General features: G+C 48.0%; 33 non-coding genes across 33 annotated transcripts; 9 read left to right on the top strand and 24 right to left on the bottom strand.

Annotated features, from left to right (window-relative positions):
• Trnaq-cug (transfer RNA glutamine (anticodon CUG)) lies at nt 1-72 on the bottom strand. Its single transcript has one exon. It is a non-coding gene; the product is annotated as a tRNA-Gln (tRNA).
• Nucleotides 73-112: 40 nt separating this feature from the next.
• Trnav-uac (transfer RNA valine (anticodon UAC)) lies at nt 113-185 on the bottom strand. The gene has a single exon. It is a non-coding gene; the product is annotated as a tRNA-Val (tRNA).
• A 228-nt stretch (nt 186-413) lies between these two features.
• Trnam-cau (transfer RNA methionine (anticodon CAU)) lies at nt 414-486 on the bottom strand. Its single transcript has one exon. It is a non-coding gene; the product is annotated as a tRNA-Met (tRNA).
• A 243-nt stretch (nt 487-729) lies between these two features.
• Trnav-aac (transfer RNA valine (anticodon AAC)) lies at nt 730-802 on the bottom strand. Its single transcript has one exon. It is a non-coding gene; the product is annotated as a tRNA-Val (tRNA).
• Nucleotides 803-893: 91 nt separating this feature from the next.
• Nucleotides 894-966, top strand: Trnav-cac (transfer RNA valine (anticodon CAC)). The gene has a single exon. It is a non-coding gene; the product is annotated as a tRNA-Val (tRNA).
• A 64-nt stretch (nt 967-1,030) lies between these two features.
• Nucleotides 1,031-1,103, bottom strand: Trnam-cau (transfer RNA methionine (anticodon CAU)). Its single transcript has one exon. It is a non-coding gene; the product is annotated as a tRNA-Met (tRNA).
• Nucleotides 1,104-1,346: 243 nt separating this feature from the next.
• Trnav-uac (transfer RNA valine (anticodon UAC)) lies at nt 1,347-1,419 on the bottom strand. The gene has a single exon. It is a non-coding gene; the product is annotated as a tRNA-Val (tRNA).
• A 228-nt stretch (nt 1,420-1,647) lies between these two features.
• Trnam-cau (transfer RNA methionine (anticodon CAU)) lies at nt 1,648-1,720 on the bottom strand. Its single transcript has one exon. It is a non-coding gene; the product is annotated as a tRNA-Met (tRNA).
• A 243-nt stretch (nt 1,721-1,963) lies between these two features.
• On the bottom strand, nt 1,964-2,036 carry Trnav-aac (transfer RNA valine (anticodon AAC)). Its single transcript has one exon. It is a non-coding gene; the product is annotated as a tRNA-Val (tRNA).
• Nucleotides 2,037-2,126: 90 nt separating this feature from the next.
• On the top strand, nt 2,127-2,199 carry Trnav-cac (transfer RNA valine (anticodon CAC)). Its single transcript has one exon. It is a non-coding gene; the product is annotated as a tRNA-Val (tRNA).
• A 64-nt stretch (nt 2,200-2,263) lies between these two features.
• Nucleotides 2,264-2,336, bottom strand: Trnam-cau (transfer RNA methionine (anticodon CAU)). Its single transcript has one exon. It is a non-coding gene; the product is annotated as a tRNA-Met (tRNA).
• A 243-nt stretch (nt 2,337-2,579) lies between these two features.
• Nucleotides 2,580-2,652, bottom strand: Trnav-aac (transfer RNA valine (anticodon AAC)). Its single transcript has one exon. It is a non-coding gene; the product is annotated as a tRNA-Val (tRNA).
• Nucleotides 2,653-2,743: 91 nt separating this feature from the next.
• Nucleotides 2,744-2,816, top strand: Trnav-cac (transfer RNA valine (anticodon CAC)). Its single transcript has one exon. It is a non-coding gene; the product is annotated as a tRNA-Val (tRNA).
• A 64-nt stretch (nt 2,817-2,880) lies between these two features.
• Nucleotides 2,881-2,953, bottom strand: Trnam-cau (transfer RNA methionine (anticodon CAU)). The gene has a single exon. It is a non-coding gene; the product is annotated as a tRNA-Met (tRNA).
• Nucleotides 2,954-3,084: 131 nt separating this feature from the next.
• Nucleotides 3,085-3,156, bottom strand: Trnaq-cug (transfer RNA glutamine (anticodon CUG)). The gene has a single exon. It is a non-coding gene; the product is annotated as a tRNA-Gln (tRNA).
• A 657-nt stretch (nt 3,157-3,813) lies between these two features.
• On the bottom strand, nt 3,814-3,886 carry Trnav-aac (transfer RNA valine (anticodon AAC)). The gene has a single exon. It is a non-coding gene; the product is annotated as a tRNA-Val (tRNA).
• A 91-nt stretch (nt 3,887-3,977) lies between these two features.
• Trnav-cac (transfer RNA valine (anticodon CAC)) lies at nt 3,978-4,050 on the top strand. The gene has a single exon. It is a non-coding gene; the product is annotated as a tRNA-Val (tRNA).
• Nucleotides 4,051-4,114: 64 nt separating this feature from the next.
• Trnam-cau (transfer RNA methionine (anticodon CAU)) lies at nt 4,115-4,187 on the bottom strand. The gene has a single exon. It is a non-coding gene; the product is annotated as a tRNA-Met (tRNA).
• Nucleotides 4,188-4,318: 131 nt separating this feature from the next.
• Nucleotides 4,319-4,390, bottom strand: Trnaq-cug (transfer RNA glutamine (anticodon CUG)). The gene has a single exon. It is a non-coding gene; the product is annotated as a tRNA-Gln (tRNA).
• Nucleotides 4,391-4,430: 40 nt separating this feature from the next.
• Trnav-aac (transfer RNA valine (anticodon AAC)) lies at nt 4,431-4,503 on the bottom strand. The gene has a single exon. It is a non-coding gene; the product is annotated as a tRNA-Val (tRNA).
• A 544-nt stretch (nt 4,504-5,047) lies between these two features.
• Trnav-aac (transfer RNA valine (anticodon AAC)) lies at nt 5,048-5,120 on the bottom strand. The gene has a single exon. It is a non-coding gene; the product is annotated as a tRNA-Val (tRNA).
• Nucleotides 5,121-5,211: 91 nt separating this feature from the next.
• Trnav-cac (transfer RNA valine (anticodon CAC)) lies at nt 5,212-5,284 on the top strand. The gene has a single exon. It is a non-coding gene; the product is annotated as a tRNA-Val (tRNA).
• Nucleotides 5,285-5,552: 268 nt separating this feature from the next.
• On the bottom strand, nt 5,553-5,624 carry Trnaq-cug (transfer RNA glutamine (anticodon CUG)). Its single transcript has one exon. It is a non-coding gene; the product is annotated as a tRNA-Gln (tRNA).
• Nucleotides 5,625-5,664: 40 nt separating this feature from the next.
• Trnav-aac (transfer RNA valine (anticodon AAC)) lies at nt 5,665-5,737 on the bottom strand. Its single transcript has one exon. It is a non-coding gene; the product is annotated as a tRNA-Val (tRNA).
• A 91-nt stretch (nt 5,738-5,828) lies between these two features.
• Nucleotides 5,829-5,901, top strand: Trnav-cac (transfer RNA valine (anticodon CAC)). The gene has a single exon. It is a non-coding gene; the product is annotated as a tRNA-Val (tRNA).
• A 380-nt stretch (nt 5,902-6,281) lies between these two features.
• Trnav-aac (transfer RNA valine (anticodon AAC)) lies at nt 6,282-6,354 on the bottom strand. The gene has a single exon. It is a non-coding gene; the product is annotated as a tRNA-Val (tRNA).
• Nucleotides 6,355-6,445: 91 nt separating this feature from the next.
• Trnav-cac (transfer RNA valine (anticodon CAC)) lies at nt 6,446-6,518 on the top strand. The gene has a single exon. It is a non-coding gene; the product is annotated as a tRNA-Val (tRNA).
• Nucleotides 6,519-6,582: 64 nt separating this feature from the next.
• Nucleotides 6,583-6,655, bottom strand: Trnam-cau (transfer RNA methionine (anticodon CAU)). Its single transcript has one exon. It is a non-coding gene; the product is annotated as a tRNA-Met (tRNA).
• Nucleotides 6,656-6,898: 243 nt separating this feature from the next.
• Trnav-uac (transfer RNA valine (anticodon UAC)) lies at nt 6,899-6,971 on the bottom strand. Its single transcript has one exon. It is a non-coding gene; the product is annotated as a tRNA-Val (tRNA).
• A 91-nt stretch (nt 6,972-7,062) lies between these two features.
• On the top strand, nt 7,063-7,135 carry Trnav-cac (transfer RNA valine (anticodon CAC)). The gene has a single exon. It is a non-coding gene; the product is annotated as a tRNA-Val (tRNA).
• An 885-nt stretch (nt 7,136-8,020) lies between these two features.
• On the bottom strand, nt 8,021-8,092 carry Trnaq-cug (transfer RNA glutamine (anticodon CUG)). The gene has a single exon. It is a non-coding gene; the product is annotated as a tRNA-Gln (tRNA).
• A 657-nt stretch (nt 8,093-8,749) lies between these two features.
• On the bottom strand, nt 8,750-8,822 carry Trnav-aac (transfer RNA valine (anticodon AAC)). Its single transcript has one exon. It is a non-coding gene; the product is annotated as a tRNA-Val (tRNA).
• A 91-nt stretch (nt 8,823-8,913) lies between these two features.
• Trnav-cac (transfer RNA valine (anticodon CAC)) lies at nt 8,914-8,986 on the top strand. Its single transcript has one exon. It is a non-coding gene; the product is annotated as a tRNA-Val (tRNA).
• Nucleotides 8,987-9,779: the final 793 nt, after the last annotated feature.

Genomic DNA, 9,779 nt, shown 5'->3' with positions numbered 1-9,779 from the left:
AGGTTCCACCGAGACTTGAACTCGGATCCCAAGATTCAGAGTCCTGAGTGCTAACCATTACACCATGGAACCTATGGAGGCTCTTCCGAGGTTCGGTTCGCGGAAACATCAATGATTCCGCCCGGGCTCGAACCGGGGACCTTGCGCGTGTAAAGCGCACGAGATAACCACTACACTACGGAATCTGGCAACTAACAAGCGACATGTTTTTGCTTTTTTCTCTAGCTATTTTAGCCTTGTATTGATTTCCTTCGTTATAGGTTCCAAAATTCATTGGATTACGTAGTGTAGCGGTTATCACGTGCGCTTCGCACGCGCAAGGTCCCCAGTTCGAGCTCTGGCGGAATCATTGTTGAGTTGTTAGTTTTGTAATAGGCGTCAAATATTTGATTCACTGCGGCTTTTAAAAGCCTTGCCCTGTGTGAGGATCGAACTCACGACCTTCAGATTATGAGACTGACGCGCTGCCTACTGCGCTAACAAGGCACTGTGCCCTAATCCGATGCATTTCAGAAGAACGTTGTTATTACAATGTCTTCTTGCAAATGACTAAAATATTTGAAGTGCCGTTGCTTCCAAACGCCCAATAGGTGCTTCCAAGGCACAAATAACGGCACAGGGTCCACCGAGACTTGAACTCGGATTGCAAGATTCAGAGTCCTGAGTGCTAACCATTACACCATGGAACCTACAGAGGCTCTTCCGAGGTTCGCTTCGCGGAAACATCAATGATTCCGCCCGGGCTCGGACCGGGGACCTTGCACGTGTTAAGCGCACGTGATACCCACTACACTACGGAATCTGGCACCTAAGAAGCGACATGTTTTTGCTTTTTTCTCTAGCTATTTTAGCCTTGTATTGCTTTCCTTCGTCATAGGTTCCAAAATTCATTGGATTCCGTAGTGTAGCGGTTATCACGTGCGCTTCACACGCGCAAGGTCCCCGGTTCGAGCCCGGGCGGAATCATTGTTGAGTTGCTAGTTTTGTAATAGGCGTCAAACATTTGATTCACTGCGGCTTTTAAAAGCCTTGCCCTGTGTGAGGATCGAACTCACGACCTTCAGATTATGAGACTGACGCGCTGCCTACTGCGCTAACAAGGCACTGTGCCCTAATCCGATGCATTTCAGAAGAACGTTGTTATTACAATGTCTTCTTGCAAATGACTAAAATATTTGAAGTGCCGTTGCTTCCAAACGCCCAATAGGTGCTTCCGAGGCACAAATAACGGCACAGGTTCCACCGAGACTTGAACTCGGATCCCAATATTCAGAGTCCTGAGTGCTAACCATTACACCATGGAACCTATGGAGGCTCTTCCGAGGTTCGGTTCGCGGAAACATCAATGATTCCGCCCGGGCTCGAACCGGGGACCTTGCGCGTGTAAAGCGCACGAGATAACCACTACACTACGGAATCTGGCAACTAACAAGCGACATGTTTTTGCTTTTTTCTCTAGCTATTTTTGCCTTGTATTGCTTTCCTTCGTTATAGGTTCCAAAATTCATTGGATTACGTAGTGTAGCGGTTATCACGTGCGCTTCGCACGCGCAAGGTCCCCGGTTCGAGCTCTGGCGGAATCATTGTTGAGTTGTTAGTTTTGTAATAGGCGTCAAACATTTGATTCACTGCGGCTTTTAAAAGCCTTGCCCTGTGTGAGGATCGAACTCACGACCTTCAGATTATGAGACTGACGCGCTGCCTACTGCGCTAACAAGGCACTGTGCCCTAATCCGATGCATTTCAGAAGAACGTTGTTATTACAATGTCTTCTTGCAAATGACTAAAATATTTGAAGTGCCGTTGCTTCCAAACGCCCAATAGGTGCTTCCGAGGCACAACTAACGGCACAGGTTCCACCGAGACTTGAACTAGGATCGCAGGATTCAGAGTCCTGAGTGCTAACCATTACACTATGGAACCTACAGAGGCTCTTCCGAGGTTCGCTTCCCGGAAACATCAATGATTCCGCCCGGGCACGAACCGGGGACCTTGCGCGTGTTAGGCGCACGTGATAACCACTGCACTACGGAATCTGGCAACTAAAAAGCGACATGTTTTTGCTTTTACCTCTAGCTATTTTAGCCTTGTATTGCTTTATTCGTCATAGGTTCCAAAATTCATTGGATTCCGTAGTGTAGCGGTTATCACGTGCGCTTCACACGCGCAAGGTCCCCGGTTCGAGCCCGGGCGGAATCATTGTTGAGTTGCTACTTTTGTAATAGGCGTCAAACATTTGATTCACTGCGGCTTTTAAAAGCCTTGCCCTGTGTGAGGATCGAACTCACGTCCTTCAGATTATGAGACTGACGCGCTGCCTACTGCGCTAACAAGGCACTGTGCCCTAATCCGATGCATTTCAGAAGAACGTTGTTATTACAATGTCTTCTTGCAAATGACTAAAATATTTGAAGTGCCGTTGCTTCCAAACGCCCAGTAGGTGCTTCCGAGGCACAAATTAAGGCACAGGTTCCACCGAAACTTGAACTCGGATCGCAGGATTCAGAGTCCTGAGTACTAACCATTACACCATGGAACCTACAGAGGCTCTTCCGAGGTTCGCTTCGCGGAAACATCAATGATTCCGCCCGGGCTCGAACCGGGGACCTTGCGCGTGTTAAGCGCACGTGATAACCACTACACTACGGAATCTGGCAACTAAAAAGCGACATGTTTTTGCTTTTTTCTCTAGCTATTTTAGCCTTGTATTGCTTTCCTTCGTCATAGGTTCCAAAATTCCTTGGATTCCGTAGTGTAGCGGTTATCACGTGCGCTTCACACGCGCAAGGTCCCCGGTTCGAGCCCGGGCGGAATCATTGTTGAGTTGCTAGTTTTGTAATAGGCGTCAAACATTTGATTCACTGCGGCTTTTAAAAGCCTTGCCCTGTGTGAGGATCGAACTCACGACCTTCAGATTATGAGACTGACGCGCTGCCTACTGCGCTAACAAGGCACTGTGCCCTATTCCGATGCATTTCAGAAGAACGTTGTTATTACAATGTCTTCTTGCAAATGACTAAAATATTTGAAGTGCCGTTGCTTCCAAACGCCCAATAGGTGCTTCCGAGGCACAAATTAAGGCACAGGTTCCACCGAGACTTGAACTCGGATCGCAGGATTCAGAGTCCTGAGTGCTAACCATTACACCATGGAACCTACAGAGGCTCTTCCGAGGTTCGCTTCGCGGAAACATCAATGATTCCGCCCGGGCTCGAACCGGGGACCTTGGGCGTGTTAAGCGCACGTGATAAACACTACACTACGGAATCTGGCAAATAAAAAGCGACATGTTTTTGCTTTTACCTCTAGCTATTTTAGCCTTGTATTGCTTTCCTTCGTCATAGGTTCCAAAATTCATTGGATTTAGTAGTGTAGCGGTTATCACGTGCGCTTCACACGCGCAAGGTCCCCGGTTCGAGCCCGGGCGGAATCATTGTTGAGTTGCTAGTTTTGTAATAGGCGTCAAACATTTGATTCACTGCGGCTTTTGAAAGCCTTGCCCTGTGTGAGGATCGAACTCACGACCTTCAGATTATGAGACTGACGCGCTGCCTACTGCAGTAACAAGGCACTGTGCCCTAGTCCGATGCAATTCAGAAGAACGTTGTTATTACAATGTCTTCTTGCAAATGACTAAAATATTTGAAGTGCCGTTGCTTCCAAACGCCCAATAGGTGCTTCCGAGGCACAACTAACGGCACAGGTTCCTCCGAGACTTGAACTTGGATCGCAGGATTCAGAGTCCTGAGTGCTAACCATTACACTATGGAACCTACAGAGGCTCTTCCGAGGTTCGCTTCCCGGAAACATCAATGATTCCGCCCGGGCTCGAACCGGGGACCTTGCGCGTGTTAAGCGCACGTGATAACCACTACACTACGGAATCTGGCAACTAAAAAGCGACATGTTTTTGCTTTTTTCTCTAGCTATTTTAGCCTTGTATTGCTTTCCTTCGTCATAGGTTCCAAAATTCCTTGGATTCCGTAGTGTAGCGGTTATCACGTGCGCTTCACACGCGCAAGGTCCCCGGTTCGAGCCCGGGCGGAATCATTGTTGAGTTGCTAGTTTTGTAATAGGCGTCAAACATTTGATTCACTGCGGCTTTTAAAAGCCTTGCCCTGTGTGAGGATCGAACTCACGACCTTCAGATTATGAGACTGACGCGCTGCCTACTGCGCTAACAAGGCACTGTGCCCTATTCCGATGCATTTCAGAAGAACGTTGTTATTACAATGTCTTCTTGCAAATGACTAAAATATTTGAAGTGCCGTTGCTTCCAAACGCCCAATAGGTGCTTCCGAGGCACAAATTAAGGCACAGGTTCCACCGAGACTTGAACTCGGATCGCAGGATTCAGAGTCCTGAGTGCTAACCATTACACCATGGAACCTACAGAGGCTCTTCCGAGGTTCGCTTCGCGGAAACATCAATGATTCCGCCCGGGCTCGAACCGGAGACCTTGGGCGTGTTAAGCGCACGTGATAACCACTACACTACGGAATCTGGCAAATAAAAAGCGACATGTTTTTGCTTTTACCTATAGCTATTTTAGCCTTGTATTGCTTTCCTTCGTCATAGGTTCCAAAATTCATTGGATTTAGTAGTGTAGCGGTTATCACGTGCGCTTCACACGCGCAAGGTCCCCGGTTCGAGCCCGGGCGGAATCATTGTTGAGTTGCTAGTTTTGTAATAGGCGTCAAACATTTGATTCACTGCGGCTTTTGAAAGCCTTGCCCTGTGTGAGGATCGAACTCACGACCTTCAGATTATGAGACTGACGCGCTGCCTACTGCAGTAACAAGGCACTGTGCCCTAGTCCGATGCATTTCAGAAGAACGTTGTTATTACAATGTCTTCTTGCAAATGACTAAAATATTTGAAGTGCCGTTGCTTCCAAACGCCCAATAGGTGCTTCCGAGGCACAACTAACGGCACAGGTTCCACCGAGACTTGAACTCGGATCGCAGGATTCAGAGTCCTGAGTGCTAACAATTACACTATGGAACCTACAGAGGCTCTTCCGAGGTTCGCTTCCCGGAAACATCAATTATTCCGCCCGGGATCGAACCGGGGACCTTGCGCGTGTTAAGCGCACGTGATAACCACTGCACTACGGAATCTGGCAACTAAAAAGCGACATGTTTTTGCTTTTACCTCTAGCTATTTTAGCCTTGTATTGCTTTCCTTCGTCATAGGTTCCAAAATTCATTGGATTCCGTAGTGTAGCGGTTATCACGTGCGCTTCACACGCGCAAGGTCCCCGGTTCGAGCCCGGGCGGAATCATTGTTGAGTTGCTAGTTTTGTAATAGGCGTCAAACATTTGATTTACTGCGGCTTTAAAAAGCCTTGCCATGTGTGAGGATCGAACTCACGATCTTCAGATTATGAGACTGACGCGCTGCCTACTGCGCTAACAAGGCACTGTGCTCTAATCCGATGCATTTCAGAAGAACGTTGTTATTACAATGTCTTCTTGCAAATGACTAAAATATTTGAAGTGCCGTTGCTTCCAAACGCCCAATAGGTGCTTCCGAGGCACAACTAACGGCACAGGTTCCACCGAGACTTGAACTCGGATCGCAGGATTCAGAGTCCTGAGTGCTAACCATTATACCATGGAACCTACAGAGACTCTTCCGAGGTTCGCCTTGCGGAAACATCAATGATTCCGCCCGGGCTCGAACCGGGGACCTTGCGCGTGTTAAGCGCAAGTGATAACCACTACACTACGGAATCTGGCAACTAACAAGCGACATGTTTTTGCTTTTACCTCTAGCTATTTTAGGCTTGTATTGCTTTCCTTCGTCATAGGTTCCAAAATTCATTGGATTCCGTAGTGTAGCGGTTATCACGTGCGCTTCACACGCGCAAGGTCCCCGGTTCGAGCCCGGGCGGAATCATTGTTGAGTTGCTAGTTTTGTAATAGGCGTCAAAAATTTGATTCACTGCGGCTTTTAAAAGCCTTGCCCTGTGTGAGGATCGAACTCACGACCTTAGGATTATGAGACTGACGCGCTGCCTACTGCGCTAACAAGGCACTGTGCCCTAATCCGATGCATTTCAGAAGAACGTTGTTATTACAATGTCTTCTTGCAAATGACTAAAATATTTGAAGTGCCGTTGCTTCCAAACGCCTAATAGGTGCTTCCGAGGCACAAATAACGGCACAGGTTCCACTGAGACTTGAACTCGGATCGCAGGATTCAGAGTCCTGAGTGCTAACCATTACACCATGGAACCTACAGAGGCTCTTCCGAGGTTCGCTTCGCGGAAAAATCAATGATTCCGCCCGGGCTCTAACCGGGGACCTTGCGCGTGTTAAGCGCACGTGATAACCACTACACTACGGAATCTGGCAACTAAAAAGCGACATGTTTTTGCTTTTTTCTCTAGCTATTTTAGCCTTGTATTGCTTTCCTTCGTCATAGGTTCCAAAATTCATTGGATTCCGTAGTGTAGCGGTTATCACGTGCGCTTCACACGCGCAAGGTCCCCGGTTCGAGCCCGGGCGGAATCATTGTTGAGTTGCTAGTTTTGTAATAGGCGTCAAACATTTGATTCACTGCGGCTTTTAAAAGCCTTGCCCTGTGTGAGGATCGAACTCACGACCTTCAGATTATGAGACTGACGCGCTGCCTACTGCGCTAACAAGGCACTGTGCCCTAATCCGATGCATTTCAGAAGAACGTTGTTATTACAATATATTCTTGCAAATGACTAAAATATTTGAAGTGCCGTTGCTTCCAAACGCCCAATAGGTGCTTCCGAGGCACAAATAACGGCACAAGTTCCACCGAGACTTGAACTCGGATCGCAGGATTCAGAGTCCTGAGTGCTAACTATTACACCATGGAACCTACAGAGGCTCTTCCGAGGTTCGCTTCGCGGAAACATCAATGATTCCGCCCGGGCTCGAACCGGGGACCTTGCGCGTGTAAAGCGCACGTGATAACCACTACACTACGGAATCTGGCACCTAAGAAGCGACATTTTTTTGCTTTTTTCTCTAGCTATTTTAGCCTTGTATTGCTTTCCTTCGTCATAGGTTCCAATATTCTTTGGATTCCGTAGTGTAGCGGTTATCACGTGCGCTTCACACGCGCAAGGTCCCCGGTTCGAGCCCGGGCGGAATCATTGTTGAGTTGCTAGTTTTGTAATAGGCGTCAAACATTTGATTCACTGCGGCTTTTAAAAGCCTTGCCCTGTGTGAGGATCGAACTCACGACCTTCAGATTATGAGACTGACGCGCTGCCTACTGCGCTAACAATGCACTGTGCCCTAATCCGATGCATTTCAGAAGAACGTTGTTATTACAATGTCTTCTTGGAAATGACTAAAATATTTGAAGTGCCGTTGCTTCTAAACGCCCAATAGGTGCTTCCGAGGCACAAATAACGGCACAGGTTCCACTGAGACTTGACCTCGGATCGCAGGATTCAGAGTCCTGAGTGCTAACCATTACACCATGGAACCTACAGAGGCTCTTCCGAGGTTCGCTTCGCGAAAAAATCAATGATTCCGCCCGGGCTCGAACAGGGGACCTTGCGCGTGTTAAGCGCACGTGACAACCACTACACTACGGAATCTGGCAACTAAAAAGCGACATGTTTTTGCTTTTTTCTCTAGCTATTTTAGCCTTGTATTGCTTTCCTTCGTCATAGGTTCCAAAATTCATTTGATTCCGTAGTGTAGCGGTTATCACGTGCGCTTCACACGCGCTAGGTCCCCGGTTCGAGCCCGGGCGGAATCATTGTTGAGTTGCTAGTTTTGTAATAGGCGTCAAACATTTGATTCACTGCGGCTTTTAAAAGCCTTGCCCTGTGTGAGGATCGAACTCACGGCCTTCAGATCATGAGACTGACGCGCTGCCTACTGCGCTAACAAGGCACTGTGCCCTAATCCGATGCATTTCAGAAGAACGTTGTTATTACAATGTCTTCTTTCAAATGACTAAAATATTTCAAGTGCCGTTGCTTCCAAACGCCCAATAGGTGCTTCCGAGGCACAACTAACGGCACAGGTTCCACCGAGAATTGAACTCGGATCGCAGGATTCAGAGTCCTGAGTGCTAACCATTACACCATGGAACCTACAGAGGCTCTTCCGAGGTTCGCTTCGCGGAAACATCAATGATTCCGCCCGGGCTCGAACCGAGGAAATTGCGCGTGTTAAGCGCATGTGATAACCACTACACTACGGAAACTGGCAACTAACAAGCGACATGTTTTTGTTTTTTTCTCTAGCTATTTTAGCCTTGTATTGCTTTCCTTCGTCATCGGTTCCAAAATTCATTGAATTTCGTAGTGTAGCGGTTATCACGTGCGCTTCACACGCCCAGGGTCCCCGGTTCGAGCACGGGCGGAATCATTGTTGAGTTGCTAGTTTTGTAATAGGCGTCAAACATTTGATTCACTGCGGCTTTTAAAAGCCTTGCCCTGTGTGAGGATCGAACTCACGGCCTTCAGATCATGAGACTGAGACGCTGCCTACTGCAGTAACAAGGCACTGTGCCCTAGTCCGATGCATTTCAGAAGAGCGTTGTTATTACAATGTCTTCTTGCAAATGACTAAAATATTTGAAGTGCCGTTGCTTCCAAACGCCCAATAGGTGCTTCCGAGGCACAACTAACGGCACAGGTTCCACCGAGACTTGAACTAGGATCGCAGGATTCAGAGTCCTGAGTGCTAACCATTACACCATGGAACCTACAGAGGCTCTTCCAAAGTTCGCATCGCGGAAACATCAATGATTCCGCCCGGGCTCGAACCGGGGACCTTGCGCGTGTTAAGCGCACGTGATAACCACTACACTACGGAATCTGGCAACTAAAAAGCGACATGTTTTTGCTTTTACCTCTAGCTATTTTAGCCTTGTATTACTTTCCTTCGTCATAGGTTCCAAAATTCATTGGATTCCGTAGTGTAGCGGTTATCACGTGCGCTTCACACGCGCAAGGTCCCCGGTTCGAGCCCGGGCGGAATCATTGTTGAGTTGCTAGTTCTGTAATAGGCGTCAAACTTTTGATTCACTGCGGCTTTTAAAAGCCTTGCCCTGTGTGAGGATCGAACTCACGGCCTTCAGATCATGAGACTGACGCGCTGCCTACTGCGCTAACAAGGCACTGTGCCCTAATCTGATGCATTTCAGAAGAACGTTGTTTATTACAATGTCTTCTTGCAAATGACTAAAATATTTGAAGTGCCGTTGCTTCCAAACGCCCAATAGGTGCTTCCGAGGCACAAATAACGGCACAGGTTCCACCGAGATTTGAACTCTGATCGCAGGATTCAGAGTCCTGAGTGCTAACCATCACACCATGGAACCTACAGAGGCTCTTCCGAGGTTCGCTTCGCGGGAACATCAATTATCCCGCCTGGGCTCGAACCGGTGACCTTGCGCGTGTTAAGCGCAAGTGATAACCACTACACTACGGAATCTGGCAACTAACAAGCGACATGTTTTTGCTTTTTTCTCTAGCTATTTTAGCCTTGTATTGCTTTCCTTCGTCATCGGTTCCAAAATTCATTGGATTCCGTAGTGTAGCGGTTATCACGTGCGCTTCACACGCCCAAGGTCCCCGGTTCGAGCCCGGGCGGAATCATTGTTGAGTTGCTAGTTTTGTAATAGGCGTCAAACATTTGATTCACTGCGGCTTTTAAAAGCCTTGCCCTGTGTGAGGATCGAACTCACAGCCTTCAGATCATGAGACTGACGCGCTGCCTACTGCGCTAACAAGGCACTGTGCCCTAATCCGATGCATTTCAGAAGAACGTTGT

Source organism: Hydractinia symbiolongicarpus, chromosome 7, assembly GCF_029227915.1.
Source record: "Hydractinia symbiolongicarpus strain clone_291-10 chromosome 7, HSymV2.1, whole genome shotgun sequence".
NCBI classification, from domain to species: Eukaryota; Metazoa; Cnidaria; class Hydrozoa; order Anthoathecata; family Hydractiniidae; genus Hydractinia; species Hydractinia symbiolongicarpus.
Note: the sequence above shows the minus strand (reverse complement) of the source record. Positions and strands in the feature narration are given on the sequence as shown.